The 16,405-nt window shown below is 43.7% G+C and overlaps 1 protein-coding gene across 1 annotated transcript in view; it reads left to right on the top strand.

The window, feature by feature from the left end:
• jph1b (junctophilin 1b) overlaps positions 1-16,405 on the top strand; it is a 130,891-nt gene that overhangs the window by 72,185 nt on the left and 42,301 nt on the right. The gene's annotated exons all lie outside the window — the stretch shown is intronic.

The following is a 16,405-nucleotide window of genomic DNA, read 5'->3' as shown; positions in this document are numbered from 1 at the left end:
AAAGACCCAGATGCAGCTTTAGTTTGATGTTGGGGAAGGTGTTTTGTTTTCTGGTCAGTTGGTTTTGTAAATGTTGTGTAATTACCCATATGAAGCTTGTCTGATGTGTGCAAACATTCACACAAGAAAGTCTTAAACATTCCAAACTTACCAGGACATATGTAGGTGATTATGGAAAACACTGTACCCAGTATACATTTTACATTTCAGTATGATTACAAAATGCTCCATTACTAACAGCATTGTGCATCAAACGTAGACTATCGGCCAAAAAACCTGCAAACTGAACTCTATATAAATGCATAGGAAATGTTGAGAGTCAGTTTCAAGGTTAACCTAACTGGTTTTCATAGGATGGTTATAAATGTTGCATTGCTATTATGGTTTATGAAGTCCAAAGAACCTTTTGATTGGATATCAAGCTTTCAACATATTTGTAGGTGTACAATATGTAATGAAGTAACATCTCTTACTGAGTCCTTCACTGACCACTGCTCCTAATGAGCTTCTGGATTTAAGATGTTCTCTCACCATCTGCTTCCTTGCTGAATTTTCTATCTAAAACTAGCTTGGGTTTTATGTTCCTCATTATTGACATAGGTTTGCTGAGCATGGGGGGGGAGGGGTTCTTTTTCTGAACTTTTTTATGTTCTTGAACGCCATTAGGCAGTTTGCTGCAATGCCACATATGTTGATAACTGTCTCTCCATGCATACAAATTATTAGACTGCACATTCTTGGCACAAATCCAAGGAGAAAACATGAAACTTCTGAACTTCATGCTTGATTTTTCACCCTCTGGCTGTTGCTAAGCACTTTATTAAATTAACTGTGAAAACATTCTTATTTGTATAGTGCTTTGATTATTTTCATGTGCAGCATGTTCCAATTTACATTGTAAGATAGGCCCAAACCCAGGTGTGTATGGTATATATTACATGCAAACATTAAAAAACAGTAAGGAAAATGCACTTTAATATGTGAACAATTATGGGATATTTTATCAGAGGATTTTGTCCCCAGTGTATTTCTATTGTTTCATCTCTTCTGAAGGTATTGACTTATGCTGGGCATATTATGTTACTTCTATCACCTAGAAGGACAAAGGCAGCAGACGCATGGGAACACCACCACCTGCAGGTTCCCCTCCAAGTCATGTGCCATCCTGACTTGAACCTGCATCAACATCCCTGCACTGTCGCTGGGACAAAATTCTGGAACTCCCTACTGAACAGCACTGTGGGGGTACCGTCACCATCACCTTTGCAAGGGCAGTCATGGGTGGGCAACAAATGCTGGCCTAGCCAGCTATGCCCACATCCCGTGGATGAATAAAGGAAGAATTCAAAGTTGTCTGAAAAGTCACCAATATATGAACTGAGTGGCCATTCTTGATTGTGTGGATCTAGATACTGAGAGGTCTGTTTTGACCAGGGGGCGGGAATCAGTAGTGCAGGTGCCAAAGCACCTGACAATCCAGCTTGCCACTCGGGGAGTATGAGGCCCGGAGGATTTGAACCCTGGTGCCTTATTTGAATACCCCAAAAGTAGCTCTTCCCTGAAGACATCTGGAACGATGGGCAAGAGCAGAAAGTTACATAAGATCAGCCCATAGAATTGATCCCTGACAGTGTGAGGAAGGAGGATGACTGGGGAAGAGAGCAGTTGGGATGAGAATGGAAGTTTTTGAAAGGCAAAGGTGAACCCCAGTGCTGGGAAAATCCAAGGCATCCTTGTGTGCATGCGGGAGTTCTCCTCCTCCTTCTGACCCATAAGGATGGGGCAGATGGAGCTGAAAGTCAGTTCAACTGGATTGCTGAGGGCGAATGCTGATAATATATCCTGATATAGCAGCATCTAATTTAGCTATGTGCCAATGGACCATTACAGCAAATATAAAAATGTCATATTGATGCAGTTCTTCTGAACTCTGACAGAAACTTATCCCGTTTTTTTATTCGGTATTCAATTGTCCTGTAAGCTGTAACAGGAAGCATTTGTTAAGGCTAAAAGGATCAAGCGAATGTTCATCCAAATTTCAAAGCCTTGATTGCTGACATCCATATCTTTGTCACAAGATTAATGTGTAACTCAATAAATTATATAAAATGATAATTTTTAGTACAAAGTAAATGCTTGGGGATGGTGAGAGATGACTCTGCATACTGAGCTGAACCTTAATTCCCAAATGTGAGTGGATTGGGGTTGTGTCAGAATGCAAAAATCAGAAACAGGAATCCAACTCTCCTTGAACCCACTTACTTTGTGTTAGAACATAGAATAGTACAGCACAGAACAGGCCCTTCGGCCCACGATGTTGTGCCGAGCTTTACCAGGGGAAGGACGAGGTGTAAACCAGTTTCCTCAGAGGGAGCGTGTTGGTTATTTAAACACTATAACAAGGCTGCCTGCCTTCATTGCAACAATCAGTTTTTAGATCGTGATACCATGTTCCCTAGACTTTGGGAAATCGGGTAGGTGCAAAGAAGCGAGAAAGGGCAAATCCAAAGGGTAACTGCCTTTAATGCGGTCTACTCTATATCAGAGAGACCAAACATAGACTGGGTGACTGCTTTGCTGAATACCTTCAGTCCATCCGAAAGAGGACCCAGACCTTCCTGTCACTTGCCACTTCAACACCCTGCGCTCCTGTCCATATGTCCGTCCTTGGCCTTTTGCAATATTCTGGTGAACCCCAATGCAAACTGGAGGAACATCACCTCATCTTCTGATTGGGCACTTTACAGCTTTCCAAACTGAACATTGAGTTCAACAACTTCAGAGCATGAACTCTCTCCTCCACCCTTACCCCATTTCCATTTACTTTATTCCATTTGATTTCATCTCATTCATCCATTTTATCATCCTTCCTTTTTCAATTCTATTTTTCCACTTGTCCACTCCAGCTCTCCTTCTTTCCACACCCTTCCCCCACCTCAGAGCAATGGCCACATCCCTCAGGCAGTCCTTTAACAATCTGTACCTCTGTGCCACCATCCTCACATTCTGATCACTTATTGGACACTCTTCGCATCTTCTCAGCCTTCTGTATCCTCATTTACATTCCCTTTGTCCAATTCCACACCCCCTCCCTCCCAACCTCACCCCAATAGTATAAATCTCTGCTGATTCTCTTTGCTCTTAGCTCTGACAAAGGGTCATCTAGTCTCGAAATATTGGCTCTATTCTCTCTCCACAGATGCTGTCAGACCTGCTGAGATTTTCCAGCATTTTCTGTTTTTGTTTATAGCTTCACTTATGGTTCTCGAGGAGCTGGATTGTTTCCTCCAGGCCCAAGAAACTATTCAGTAAACCCCTTCACCCTGTGATCAGGATCCTCCTTCAACAGTCTGTCTGTCTCTCTCTCTCTCTCTCTCTCTCTCTCAGTTTCTGCCCTGTACCTGTCTGTCCTCGAAGGCCTTCTGACTCAGGCTTTCCACCTGCCAGCTCTCCAGCTTGTGAATCGGGCTGCTTGTGGACGAGAACCTGACAGAAAAAGAAATTAATTTGCTCCAGTAGTTAAAAACCACAGGACATTCACAGAAACTGTTCTGTCGGGTTTCTCAGTCTCAACACAGCTCCCCTCATCCAGAAGAAATGTGCCACTGGCTGGAATATTCTTCTCATGCCAGAGGTGGAGTTTGTGGCGCGCAGAATGGAAAATGTGACGGGAAGGAAAAAAAGTCAATTTCCTGATGGTGAGAAATGATGGCGGGAACGTATGGTCCCGACTGTCATGGTGGCTCACCATCCCCGCCAAAGGTCATAGGGAACCGGATTTGCATCTGAATAATGTTACTTAAATCAGCAACATACCAGAATGCAGTAGCAATAGAGGCAGCCTGTTGACTGCAATGCCCTGCTGTTTTTGATGACTTTGGCAGGTGTCCTCTGGAGGGCCTTGGTCTTCTTCTGGAGTCTACTGCTCCAGGGCAGGTGCACCCTTAGCGGTTTCAGAGGCAGAGGGGACTCAGAACACACAGAGACTCTCGGAGAATCCTGGGTGGAAGCCCCAGGGGTTTCCGCCTGACACTCCTCCCTTTGGGTGCCCGAGAAGGGACACCTGGAGGGAGGACGAGGTGTCCCGTTCCCACTCATGTAGCCACTGCAAAAGCTCACCCGTAGCTATAACAATGTAGTGGTGCAGGGTTAAGTGCATCTCAGGCAGAAACTGGGCAATCAGCTGGACCAGCTTCTCCATGGCGTCCGTCATCCCCCCCCCCCCCCCCCATGGAGTCTTCTATGCCACTACCGAGGACCGACTTCTCCGCTTCACATGTGACTTTGTTGAGGGCCATTTCTTCTTAATGTTCCTCCGCATCTGCCTGATACTTCATCTTCTCCATGACCACTCCCAGTGGCCCATCATCCCACTCAGACTTAGAAGGAGTCTCTTCTCCAGCAGTCCCCTGAGTGCTGGGGTCCTTGGCTGTCACTGCCTTCTCCTACTGTGGACAATGTCTGTAAAGTGACCACCAGAGCAGGAGCCTAAAATAGATTGAGGAGCCACAGAGGTGTGTTCCTCTGGGCTGGTGGATGGTGAGGGTGAATGTTGTGATGGATGTATAGCTCAGAAGTTGTCCTGGTCCTCTTCCACGGTCCCCAGCGGACTGGGGCTGAGTTCAGGTGCAGGGGCTGGCCTCACCCTCCTCCTGCTGGCACCTGGAATGGAGAGAGGAGAGAATGAGTGACTGCCAAGGCTGCCTCCTACTGCCACACTGCCTCACCCTCAGTTTCTAATTTACAGAGATTGAGCATGCTTTTTGACTGGATGCTTGAGGGAAGCCTACATTAACTCAGCACGGGCACAATCCTCCCCTGCTGCTCAAATTGTGAGGGGTCAGGTGTCAAGCATGCCCCCTCCCACCATCTTCCTCTCCTGCATATTGTCCTGCATAAAGATAGATAGATGGACTGTGAGCACTTCTGATGCAGGAGCAGGTCACTTGTCACTCGTTCACTGGCTGAAACGTGACAATGTGACTTCCCAATGCTTGTCCACCATGTACAAGGCACAGGTGTGGGGTTTGAGGGAATACTGTCCACTTGCCTGGACAAGCGTAGCTCCAATAGCACTCAGGAAGCTGGAGAACATCAAGAACCAAGCAGGCTCCATTCAGCAGCTTCAACATGAGTCCCTCCACCACCAACCCAGTGACCGCTGTGTGTGCTTGGTGAAAGATGCACCAGGATTGCTTTAGCAGCCTGCAGCCCCCTGAAGACACACGATCGCTAGCAGCAAGAAGGACAAGTAATAGAAGCATGGCATCAGCAGCATCTACATGTTGCCCTCTACATCCAGCTCCCCGCCCCCACCCTCAATATCTGTGTCTTGTGTGTGGCTGGGTCCTTACCAGCAATTGTCTCCCTACTGGCAGACCACAGACTGCAGTGAGGCAGCACCCCAGCACCACCTCAAGGGCAGTTAGAAATGGGCAGCACAGATGCTGGCCTTCACATTGACACCTACATCCCATAGCAGGTTCAGAAAATGATGAGATGAATATAGAAAGTAATTGGATCACTTACCCTTGTGGCATGGAACCAATCCTTCAGGCCTTTGCTGCTTTGCTGGGTGCTCCTCCTCTGCACCCCTGTGCCACTGACCACCATGCCAACCTCCTCCCGGGCCAGGATGCTGAGTCAGGTGGGTCTGCTGCTCCCATCCCTTGGATATCCCCCCGTTCTTCACGATCTGGAGGGAGGTATTGCTGATCCGTGGGGTTGGTGCACGCTGCTTTCTGGAGACCATCTCGGTGCTCGGAAGTCTTGGCACACTGAATCGCTGGTTGTCTTTCAATTCTGGTGCCTGGACATGACAGCAGGGCATACAACTTCCTGCCTGTTCCACCATGCAATTCCTCCCAGCTGCACTATTAATCAGGTGAACAATGCACGATTCGATGTGCTCGCCTGCACCGCGCTCTCACTCCAACTTGCTGCTGCTGCCAACGAAACCTGCAGTATAGAAAGAGGCCATTCAGCCCATCAAGTCTGTCCCAACTGCTTGAAAGAGAATCCCACCAGGCCCTCCCCTCCGGCCTGTCCCCATAACCTTGCGCATTTACCATAGCGAATCCACCTAACCTGTACATTTTTGGACTTTGGCCCGGAGTGGAAAATTCCACTCAGTGTCTGAAAAGAAGGATTCTCGGAAGTAACGTAGAAATAAAGCACAATATGTGATCAAAGTAAATGTAAGCATTTTTAAAGTGATCAATGATCTCAGGTTTTTGAGCATCTTACCCACCAGTTCACCCAGAGCTGCCTTAGATTCTGAGATGTAATGCAATTATTAATCACATTCAATAACTAAATATCTGATCATTGTCTTTCACTGAAGCTTTTTTTACTTATTTATTGTTACAATTGGAAAGCACATTCAAAGTATGTGTTTCAGAGACCTCCTCCCTCTATTGTTTGAAATTGAATTTGCTTCTATTTATAGACTCCCTTTCCCAAATTAACATAATTATGATCTTATAATGCAGATATTAATCTGCAAAACAGGACACATCACTACTTCAAAGAATATTAAAAACTGTCTAAATGGTAATTCTCTGATCTCGATCATTTGTAAAATGATGCAAGGGGACATCAACAGCATCATCAGGCTCTCAGCAATAACCTGCTCACGGACCTGACCTCTTTACAGCCTTGGTTCAAACATAGACAAAAGAGGTGAATGTCAGAGGTGAAGAGAGAGTGACTTGCCCTTGACATCAAGGCAACATTTGACCAAGGATGGCGTCAAGGAGCCCTAACAAAACTGATGTCAATGGAAAGTGGGGGGGGAAACCCACCACTGGTTGGAATCATACCTGGCACAAAGTAAGATGTTGTGGTCAATCATCTCAGCTCCAGGACATCACTGCAGGATGTTTCTTATCAAAAAACTTAATCAAATTAGTGAAACATGATTAATCTTTAACAATTCCATGCTGGCTTTCCATAATTAAGCCACCCAAGTGGATGTTAATATTGTCCCAGAAAATTGTTTCAAAAAGCTTTCCCACCACCAAGACTAAACCACCCAGCCTGTAGTTGCTGTCCTTACACAACAGCCCTTTTTAAACGAGTGTAATAATTGCTATTATCCAATTCTCTGTTGTCACTACACCTTGCCTTCAAGTTTTGATCCCCTTTTTGTTTCCTAATCAGTCCCGCCTGCTCTTATTAGCCTTTGACAGTTTATATCCCTGTAAAAGACCTTTTGGATTCCTTTTTATGTTAGCTACCGGTCTCTTCTCATACTCTCGCTTTGCCTCTTTTATTTCCTTTCTCAACGCCTCTAGGAGCATTTTGTAATCAACTTGGTTTTCACTTGTATTGTCAATCAGACACCTATCGTATGCGTCCTTTTTCTGCTTCATCTTACACTCTCCGGGCGGAGTTCTCTGGCTGTTCACACCAGCAGGATTCTCTGGTCCCGCTGCAGTGAATCGAGATTTGGCTGAGCGCCAAGTTCTCCATCCTCGCTGGCAGTGGCAGTAGGGTGTAAACAGCTGGAGAATTCCAGCCTCTTACTGTTCCATCATCCAGGGAGCTATGGCTGTGATCGCTTTCCCTTTCCCTCTCGATGGAATGTACCTTGACTGTACCTGAGCAATCTCCTCTCTAAAAGGAGTGCTTTGTTCCATTATGGTTTAGCCCAGCGGTCTTGCATCCCAGTTTGCTCAGGACAGGCCAGTTTGCAACCCACTGAAATTGGTTCTTCTCTAAATAAGGATTTTTACACTTGATTGCTCCTTATCTATTTCCACAACAAATATACATTTCATGCTACGATGATCATTGCTGCCTAAATGTTCCCATATTGGTATTTGATCCACCTCATCCCCAGAACCAGATCCATTAATCCCACCTTCATTGGGCCGTAAACCTACTGATCAAGAAAATTCTCCTTAAGACACTCAAAATCTCTGGGTTTACCTGTTGTCACTCCTCCCACTCTCATTCAGGTCAGATCCTGGTCTTGATCTGAACTGCTGCTGCTGCTCTAGGCGATGGCCCAGTGGTCTTATTGCTAGACTATTAATCCAGAAACTCAGCTAATGTTCAATAAAAAATATCTGGAATTAAAAATCTACTAATGATAGTGAAACCATCGTTATATGTTGGAAAAATCAATCTGGTCCACTAGTGTCTTTTAGGGAAGGAAATCTGCTGTCCTTACCTGGTCTGGCCTACATGTGACTCGATGCCCATGTCCCATGAATGAATAAAAAAAGTGCTGTTGCACTCAATTTATGTCCATTCTGTTTGTATAAATAGATAATGTATATTTGATTGATGAGATTGGCCTCATAATTAATGAGTGAGTATTTTAATGATTCTTATCAGTGAAGCATAAAAAATAAATAATTTCCAAATGATTTGCACTTATTTATCTCTAAGCCTCAAGACACTTCTTACACAATAAATTGCGTTGAAGTGCTTTGTGATTATACATGCAAACAATAATTAATTTCATACCTCATGATTAATGATACCACATACATTTTTATCTAAAAGTTAACCATTTTGTGCTATCAAAATATCAAAAAAATCATTTTCATAGTGAAGTAGATTTATGTTTCCATCCATGACATATAAGAGAGAGATATTGTCATCCTGCTCAGCAAACTAACATTGCAATATAGATCACAGGCAGTGAAGCTGAACTGGACTGCTGCCAGACAGCTCTATCAAACCCTTGAGCTAGGATGAACTTTGTGTAATTTTCCTTGCCCTACCCTCGGAGCAATAGTACTGCTGCTCGGAGAGAGTGTGTTTGAGGTTAAAAGAGATCACACCAGCTTTCAAGTACCATACTGAATGAGCGAAGAGATTTTGAAGTGAGTATGGCAGGAAGCTTGTTTAAAAACTAAGTTTGAGCTTTTAATATTAAAATTGGTTTTAAGAGCAGCTTTAACTGAAACATAGCAGAACAATTTTTTTCTGTAAAGCTAATATTGAAATTATTTGATACTTTATAATCATATAGTCCCATTCATAAAGCATTTGTTTTCCAATCCAGTGGAGCACCAGGTTCAAACCTGTTTCATCCTCTAAACAAAATATTGACACTGAGGAAAGATTTGCTAATGCAGTCTCGAAGCCAGTTCCTTTCAGTAAAAGGAAAGGAATCCAGTACAATCTCATTATTTGTAATAGGTCACAAATCATGGGCAGTATGCCCACAGTTTCTCGTTATGCACTCCGAGAGAGCAAGTTCCCGCTGGAACCTGGGAGCAAAAGATTGGCCCTCGTATCTATACCTTGGACAGATGGAAAATTCAGGAGATTAGTCTTAACAGGAATGCACCTTCTGTTTGCTAATTGCACCATCGCACCAAAGGAGCAGTGGCATTGCCTCAGATCATCCTGAAATCCTGGCTGAAAGAGGAAATAGACTCAAGGGAATCTAATTAGGGGCTAAAAGGGAAATAAAGAAGATAATTCTGCAACAGTTAACAGTTCACTTGAGGTCAGTTCAACTGGTTGATCTGATTATGAATTAAATGCATCGCTGCAGTAAGATAGTTTTCCTCTTGTTCTCTACTACTTCTGTCTGTTGCCTGCTGCTCACAAGATGCTGGGAGCATAAATCTTCCTCTGAAGATAATATTTATGATTAACTGTGAAGAGAAATGCTTCAGAAAAAATCAGTTCCCCCTTTAGGACCTAGTAATGCATCCTCAGTACTAAGTACTTAGAATGTATTTAGAATGCATCCTTTGCAGAGATACAAACTTTATCTTTAAAAAAGATGATTCTTATTTGAATGTTTATCAAATAAGACATAACCTGTTTGTTTTTTCATCTCTCTCTTTGACCTGTTTCAGTAAGCACTGTTATCACACACGTTTCAATACATTTCACACAACGTTAATTATTTAACTCCTCCCTAACTTTGCCAAACTTACATTTATTTTGTTTATGCGTATCAGATTTGAGGGATTATAAATTCAAGTCCTGGAATGAAGCTTAAATTTACAACTTTTCCAGTTTAGGTCTTAATTTTGCACACTTTTGAGGGAGGGGCCTCAAACACCACTAGCCTTTTGACAATTTGGGTCAGTATTTGCGGCACATCACCTCTCTAGGATCTTGGATACAATACTGTAAATTGGCCTGCTGACAAGGTTCCAAGGCTTGGAACTCACCCACCCACCCACCCTCAAAAGAGCAATATGGCTCCATCTGTAACTTCATCCGAAAGGGCCGATGATATATTTCATGTCCCCAGGATGTCCCATAGCAATTAGCAGTGTTATCACTGTTATAATGTAGGGTAACATGTCAGCCGGTTTGCACACTGCAAGATCCCACATATATATATATAATGACCAGATAATATGGAACTGTGCGTGGGCTGGAATTTTACTGGCACACCCGCCCCGATTCTGGCGTTCACAGAATGGCATACTCCATTGGCCTCGGGCAGGATCTTACGAGCCTCGGGCAAGGCAGTAAAATTCTGGCAGTGATGTTCGTTGGCTGATACATATTGTCCAGGAGATTGGAAGAACTCCCCCATTTTCTTTGAATATGGCCATGGGAATCTTTTGCCTACAGCAACTTCCCACTCTCCAGCCTCTGTCCCTGTCTGCTGGTGACCATCCCCAAGGGTCTCCTGCTGCTGGTGATTTCCCCAAACACCACCAGCCAGGCTATCCATTTCATCAGCTCCAGTGCAGGAAATGAAGCTAATCGGCTAATGAAGTCATGCATTAAGATTGCCAGGATTTGCAACAAAAATATCAGAGTAATAGCTTACTATTTGTTCATCCACTCCTGGAGTATGCAAGTTGTGTGTGGGATCCTTCTATGGTGAGAGATACAAATAAGCTAGAGGCGATCCAAAGATGTGCTGCATGATTCTACACAAATAAGTATGGGAAATACACCAGAGTCACGTCCTTGATCAAAGATTTGGAATGGGAATTGTGACAGCAAAGTATAAAATATGGAATAGACTGGTGGGAATTGACAAAATGGTAGCTGGTGCCCTTTGGTAATGACGGCACATTAGATAGCCATCCACACATGCTTACAAAGGCCATTTGTTTCCAAGATAGTGGGTGGAATTGTCTCATTTTGAGACTAAGTGCCTTGATGGGGCTGGGAACATGGAATGTTTCCTGCTGTGGCAGCCTGCAGGGAAATACGGCAAATTGTCTGACTCCAACCTCATTAATTGTGCATCCAGATGTTTCAAACTATGTTTAGTGGTGGGGCATGTTAATAAAATGTTAGTATCTGATGAAGGAACAACACAGCAGCTTAACTTTTACCTTCAGCAAGTTTATTCTGCCTCCAGCTCAGCAAAGACACAAACTCCTGATGGTTTCCCGCCGCAGCTGTTCCAGTTGTGTCCATTTATGCCCTTTTGGAGGTTGAGCCAATAACCATTAGCTGTCTTTACTAAGGCAATTAGCTTAATGTAACTGCCAAAGCAATGCACTTGTTGATGCATTAACAGTACAGGCTTGGATGGCATGTAGTCCGCCTTTGTGTCTGGGTGCCATATTGAAAAGGCATCCGAAATCACTGACCCACTGTTGAAGAAAGAAGGTGGACCTCCTGAAAATGAAGATCCATCTCCAGGAACACTCTGAAACTGGAAGATGGACCTCTTGAGAATAAAGATGGATCTCCAGGAACGTTCTGAGGCTGCAAGATGGAGCCCCTCCAGGACATCTAATCTTGATTGTCCATCTGCAGATGTGCCTCCAACCCATTGCTGTGGTGTCCCAGGGTTGCAGAAGGGTCTCCATCCTGAACTCCTGTGGCATCCCAAGGCATTGATCAACTGAATCCTGATATCTGTACGTCACATTGTTCCAAATAAGTTTAACAACAAGGTGTTTTTCTGTTGACATTGCAGAGAATCTGGCATGGGGCAGTTGGGCCTTTATCTGCATTCACACCAGCATCGAGAAGGTTTTCCGACCCACCACGGAGCACAGGCACTGCTGTAAATTCACACAGGCATGAAACTGATTCCTAGGCAAACTATTGTATTCTCCTCCCACACCTGCAGTCGAACCTGCTGGTGGGGCCTTGGGAGAATTCTGCTCAGTGTATCAGCAATGTCTTCCCAAGAAAAATCCTACAATGGAACAAGCTGTCAAAGGAAATTGTTACAGCCCCATCAGGAAAAATCTTCAAGACCCGCCTTTAGGTTATTGACATTTAAAAGTTTTCATTATCAGGACTGCCAGATTAGCAGGGCATGCGTGGTTTATCTAGCATTTCCTACATAAATCTTGATGAAATATAGATATTAGTCTGTGAACCTGACATAACTAAAACAGAAGCAGAAGGACCTCTCTATCCCTGGCCTTGACCAAGTGTTTGGGCTGGTTTTAGCCTCGGTTTCACTCACCCATGATGTTGGAGTTCAGAGGTAAAAGTGCAAGCACTGTTACCAATGCTGCCCTTTGAAACCTTCAAATATCAGTGATTTCAGCCTTGACTCAATGGCAAGTTTCTGTTCATTGTACTTCTCTGTGTGCCTTCAAAGGGGCTCTTAAAATTATGTTTACTTTAGGACACTAATAGATACATTTAAAAGCTTTTAAAAGATTACACCGGTTCATGAAAGATGCATTTGGCAGTAGGCAAATTAGCTTGTGTGGAAATTTAAGGAAAAAATACCTCCTAAACTAATGCAATTTTTATATACCTGGATCACTAATAACATCCAAAGCAGAAACTCTTGGCCAGTATTTGTTGAGTTTACAATAAATTACAACAGAATTACATTGAGTCCAAGTGGACAGGGAAGAGTGATTCAGTACAAACAAGCTTGTATAGAAAGTGACAGTTTGTACTGGGTAAACAAAACATTCAAATGATTAGAAACTACAAACAGTATTGTTTTTATACGTTTGATGAGAAAGGGGAAAAGTGGAGATGTGTTTATCACTAACATTTGTGCTAAAGTTTGAAAACATAATGAAGAAAATGTAGACAATCTTGGGGAAGCTTTTCTGAACATTAGTTAACTTTCTGAAGCAGCGTGTGCAAAATAATTTGTATTATAAACTATTCCCAGCTTGGGCTTCAGGACAAGTGTAGTGACTGACATACTGAAATATATTTTTAATGCTTTGTAATTTTTTTTCTCTTTATATTTTAGTCACACCCTGACCATGAGCTTATATTGACATTCTTGGATTTTACAACAACTTAATTACCAATAAAAGGATACACATTACTTACCTGCAAAGAAATTGCAATATTTTGCATAGTTACAAAATAATTCATAGCATGGGGAACGTGGTTGATTTGTTTAAATGTGCAGGCCCTATTTTTTTTTATATGGCTGTGCAACTTAGGAAGCTTACTTGTGCATAGCCTGCATGGGAAGTTTCGGCTAGTGAGAACATTGCAGGGGAGATAGATTGGGACATGGCTGAGAGCTGTGATAAAGTGCTATCTAAATTCAGTTGGGCCAGGGTTGTGACATAAATAGAGAATATCCCACTGTATCTCAGCTGTATAAGATGGTATGTTATCTTCAGCATTGCCGCAGTAACTTTAGACCCACTCTCTCCTACTGTCTAAGATTACCAAGCTGTCTTTAGTTACAAATGTTCAGAATCTTGGGTTGGTAACCACATCCAAACTATACTCGGTGAGATAAGTGCTAGATAACGCGATAGAGCTCTTTGGAACACTAAGACGTTTTTTAATGCTAATATGACGAGCAAAAACTCAAGTATCATAGAATCCCTACAGTGATTCGGCCCATCGAGTCTGCACCAACAACAATCCCACCCAGAACCTATCCCCGAAACCCCACATATTTACCCCGCTAATCCCTCTAACATATGCATCCCAGGACACTAAGGGGCAATTTAGCATGGCCAATCAACCTAACCCACACATCTTTGGAGTATGGGAGGAAACCGGAGCACCCATCTATGCAGATTTGAAGAGAATGTGCAAACTCCACACAGACAGTGACCCAAGCCGGGAATCGAACCCAGGTCCCTGGTGCTGTGAGGCAGCAGTGCTAACCACTGTGCCACCATGCCGCCAGTTTAATGCTGCTGTCCATTTTGTTTAAACCTGGCCATTCTCGTTATTTTCATTCCGTAAACTTTACACATCTCAAGATTAGTTTCTGGAAAATGTGTGTAACGCAGAATGTCACAAAAAACAAATTTGGGCCTGACACATGGAGCCAACAGCATCATTGTCAACCTTTTGTGGATCAACTGTGTCCCAATTTTAACCCCTAACAGAATTTGTACGGCCCGGTTCACTCAGATAGATTATGGGACTCTTAATCCCAGGGTCATGCCTTGAGAGACCCACGTTGGGTCATGTTTTAGGAGGAGATGGTGGCATAGTGGTATTGTCATAACCCAGAAGCCCAGGCTAAGGCTCTGGGGTCACGGGTTCAAATCTCATCACGACAGCTCTTGGAATTTAAATTCAGTTAATAAATCTGGAATTATTATGCTGGTCTCCATAATGGTGGCCACGCCAACTATTGTTGTTTGTTGTAAAAACCCATTTGGTTCACTATCCTTTAGGGAAGGAAATCTACCATCCTTACCTGTCTGGCCTACATGTGACTCCAGAGCCACTGTAATATGGTTGACTTTTAACTGCCCAGAATAACACACCATGCAGTTCAAGGGCAATTTGGGATGGCCACAAATGCTGGCGTTGCCAGCAGCACCCACAACCCATGAAATAATAAAGTTTGGCCTAGGATTAAAACACACAGGGACCATCCATCTTTCTGCAGCATGAGGCCTGTTCTACGCAGTGTCCAAATATTAACTCCCAAGCCCTCATGCTGCATGAACCTCAACTAAGCCTGGTAGAATTTTGGGCATGATGTGGAGATGCCGGCGTTGGACTGGGGTAAACACAGTAAGAAGTTTAACAACACCAGGTTAAAGTCCAACAGGTTTATTTGGTAGCAAAAGCCACACAAGCTTTCGAAGCTCTAAGCCCCTTCAGGTGCAGCAGAAGGGACTTGAGGTCAGGGTTCTCAGAAACCATATGTGTGGTTTTGGGACCTGGGTGTCAGTGATGTCTGGGTTGTCATCAAGGTCAAGGGTGAAATGGGCAAGACCTAACTTGGGTAGGACCACCATTTCCTAGGAACATGCCTGGTCTTCCTGGCCCATGAGGAAATGGGAGAAAAAAACATTCTCTCCTCTCTTTATCCAGCATCTAGTTAAATGCCAAGCCTTGAACAGACCATTGGTTAAAATTTCACTCTGGCCTGAAGAGTATATTCCATAGCCTGATCTCCATGTTTGAGAAGAACCCTGACCTTTTCCTCTCTCTGCCTATTTTTCAGCAAACCTGCTTTAAAAACCTGCTTGAGACGCATGTCACCACAGGAAAGTAAATTTGGACGTGTTCCAAAACAGACTGAAGATTTAGTAAATTTTATTTTTATTGCTTTGAACTATTTCATCCCATTGAATTCAAAATTCTTTCCAAGTCCCTCCATAACTTGGCCCACCCATCTCTGCAACCTTGGCTAACCCCAAATCTTTAGATTCTAACCTGTGAGCCTGGCTTCCTATGCAATGCTGTAATTCCTCACTCCAGAATCAGGTGGCACATCTGCCTCAGCATCATATAGAAAGCGAGCTCCGGATATTCTTCCAGCTTGCTGCTTATCTCCTTTTTTAAAGGCCTTCTAAATGCCATACTTCTGTCAAGAGCCACCTCCTCCATACCAGGAAGGATAATGAGCTGACACTCCTTCATTTCTGTGAGCGTGCAAGAGCAAAGGGAGCCAGAGAGATAAGGTAATGTTTGGCTCTCTGACCAATTACAGCTGCACATGTAAATGAGATAATGCATTTATCAGTGCTGCCAGCTTCTGGGTAGCGTTTGGGATTTGAACTTTGCTCACAATTCAGTGATTATCCTGTGCAGATATTTCTTTAACTTTAGGAGCACCATGCACCCTGAGGCTGCTCAGCAGGTGTATCTGCTGATGAGTACAGGCCTGGAGGCTTGTCATCTGTGTGTCGCACTACATCCTCCTTTCCAAAATGAAGAAGGCCAATGAACTTGTTACAGCATCACACCCAGTCTTGCTCACAGCAATCTAGCTGTTCACTAGCTCTACTACCTCCAGACAGGCCTGCATGGACTGAAATCTGCCACTTTCAGGGAACAAGATACCTCCATTATCTCTCGCCTCTGCCAGCATCTTGCGGGCAGCATCACTAAACCTTGGGGCTACGCTGCCGCAGGTATCTGACCTCTGCCTTTCCGTCTCCTTGCCAAAATAGTTCAATATTGCTGTCGCAATAATGGCTGTCATCATACCTTTCATTTGGGCTTGTACTTGAAACTACCGTGCCGTGCCCACCACCCATAAATGGCTGGCAAAACCATCCTCCAGCCAGTAGGACCAACTTCCAGGAAA

The sequence above is a fragment of the Mustelus asterias genome, chromosome 7, assembly GCF_964213995.1.
Source record: "Mustelus asterias chromosome 7, sMusAst1.hap1.1, whole genome shotgun sequence".
Taxonomy (NCBI): domain Eukaryota; kingdom Metazoa; phylum Chordata; class Chondrichthyes; order Carcharhiniformes; family Triakidae; genus Mustelus; species Mustelus asterias.
Note: the sequence above shows the minus strand (reverse complement) of the source record. Positions and strands in the feature narration are given on the sequence as shown.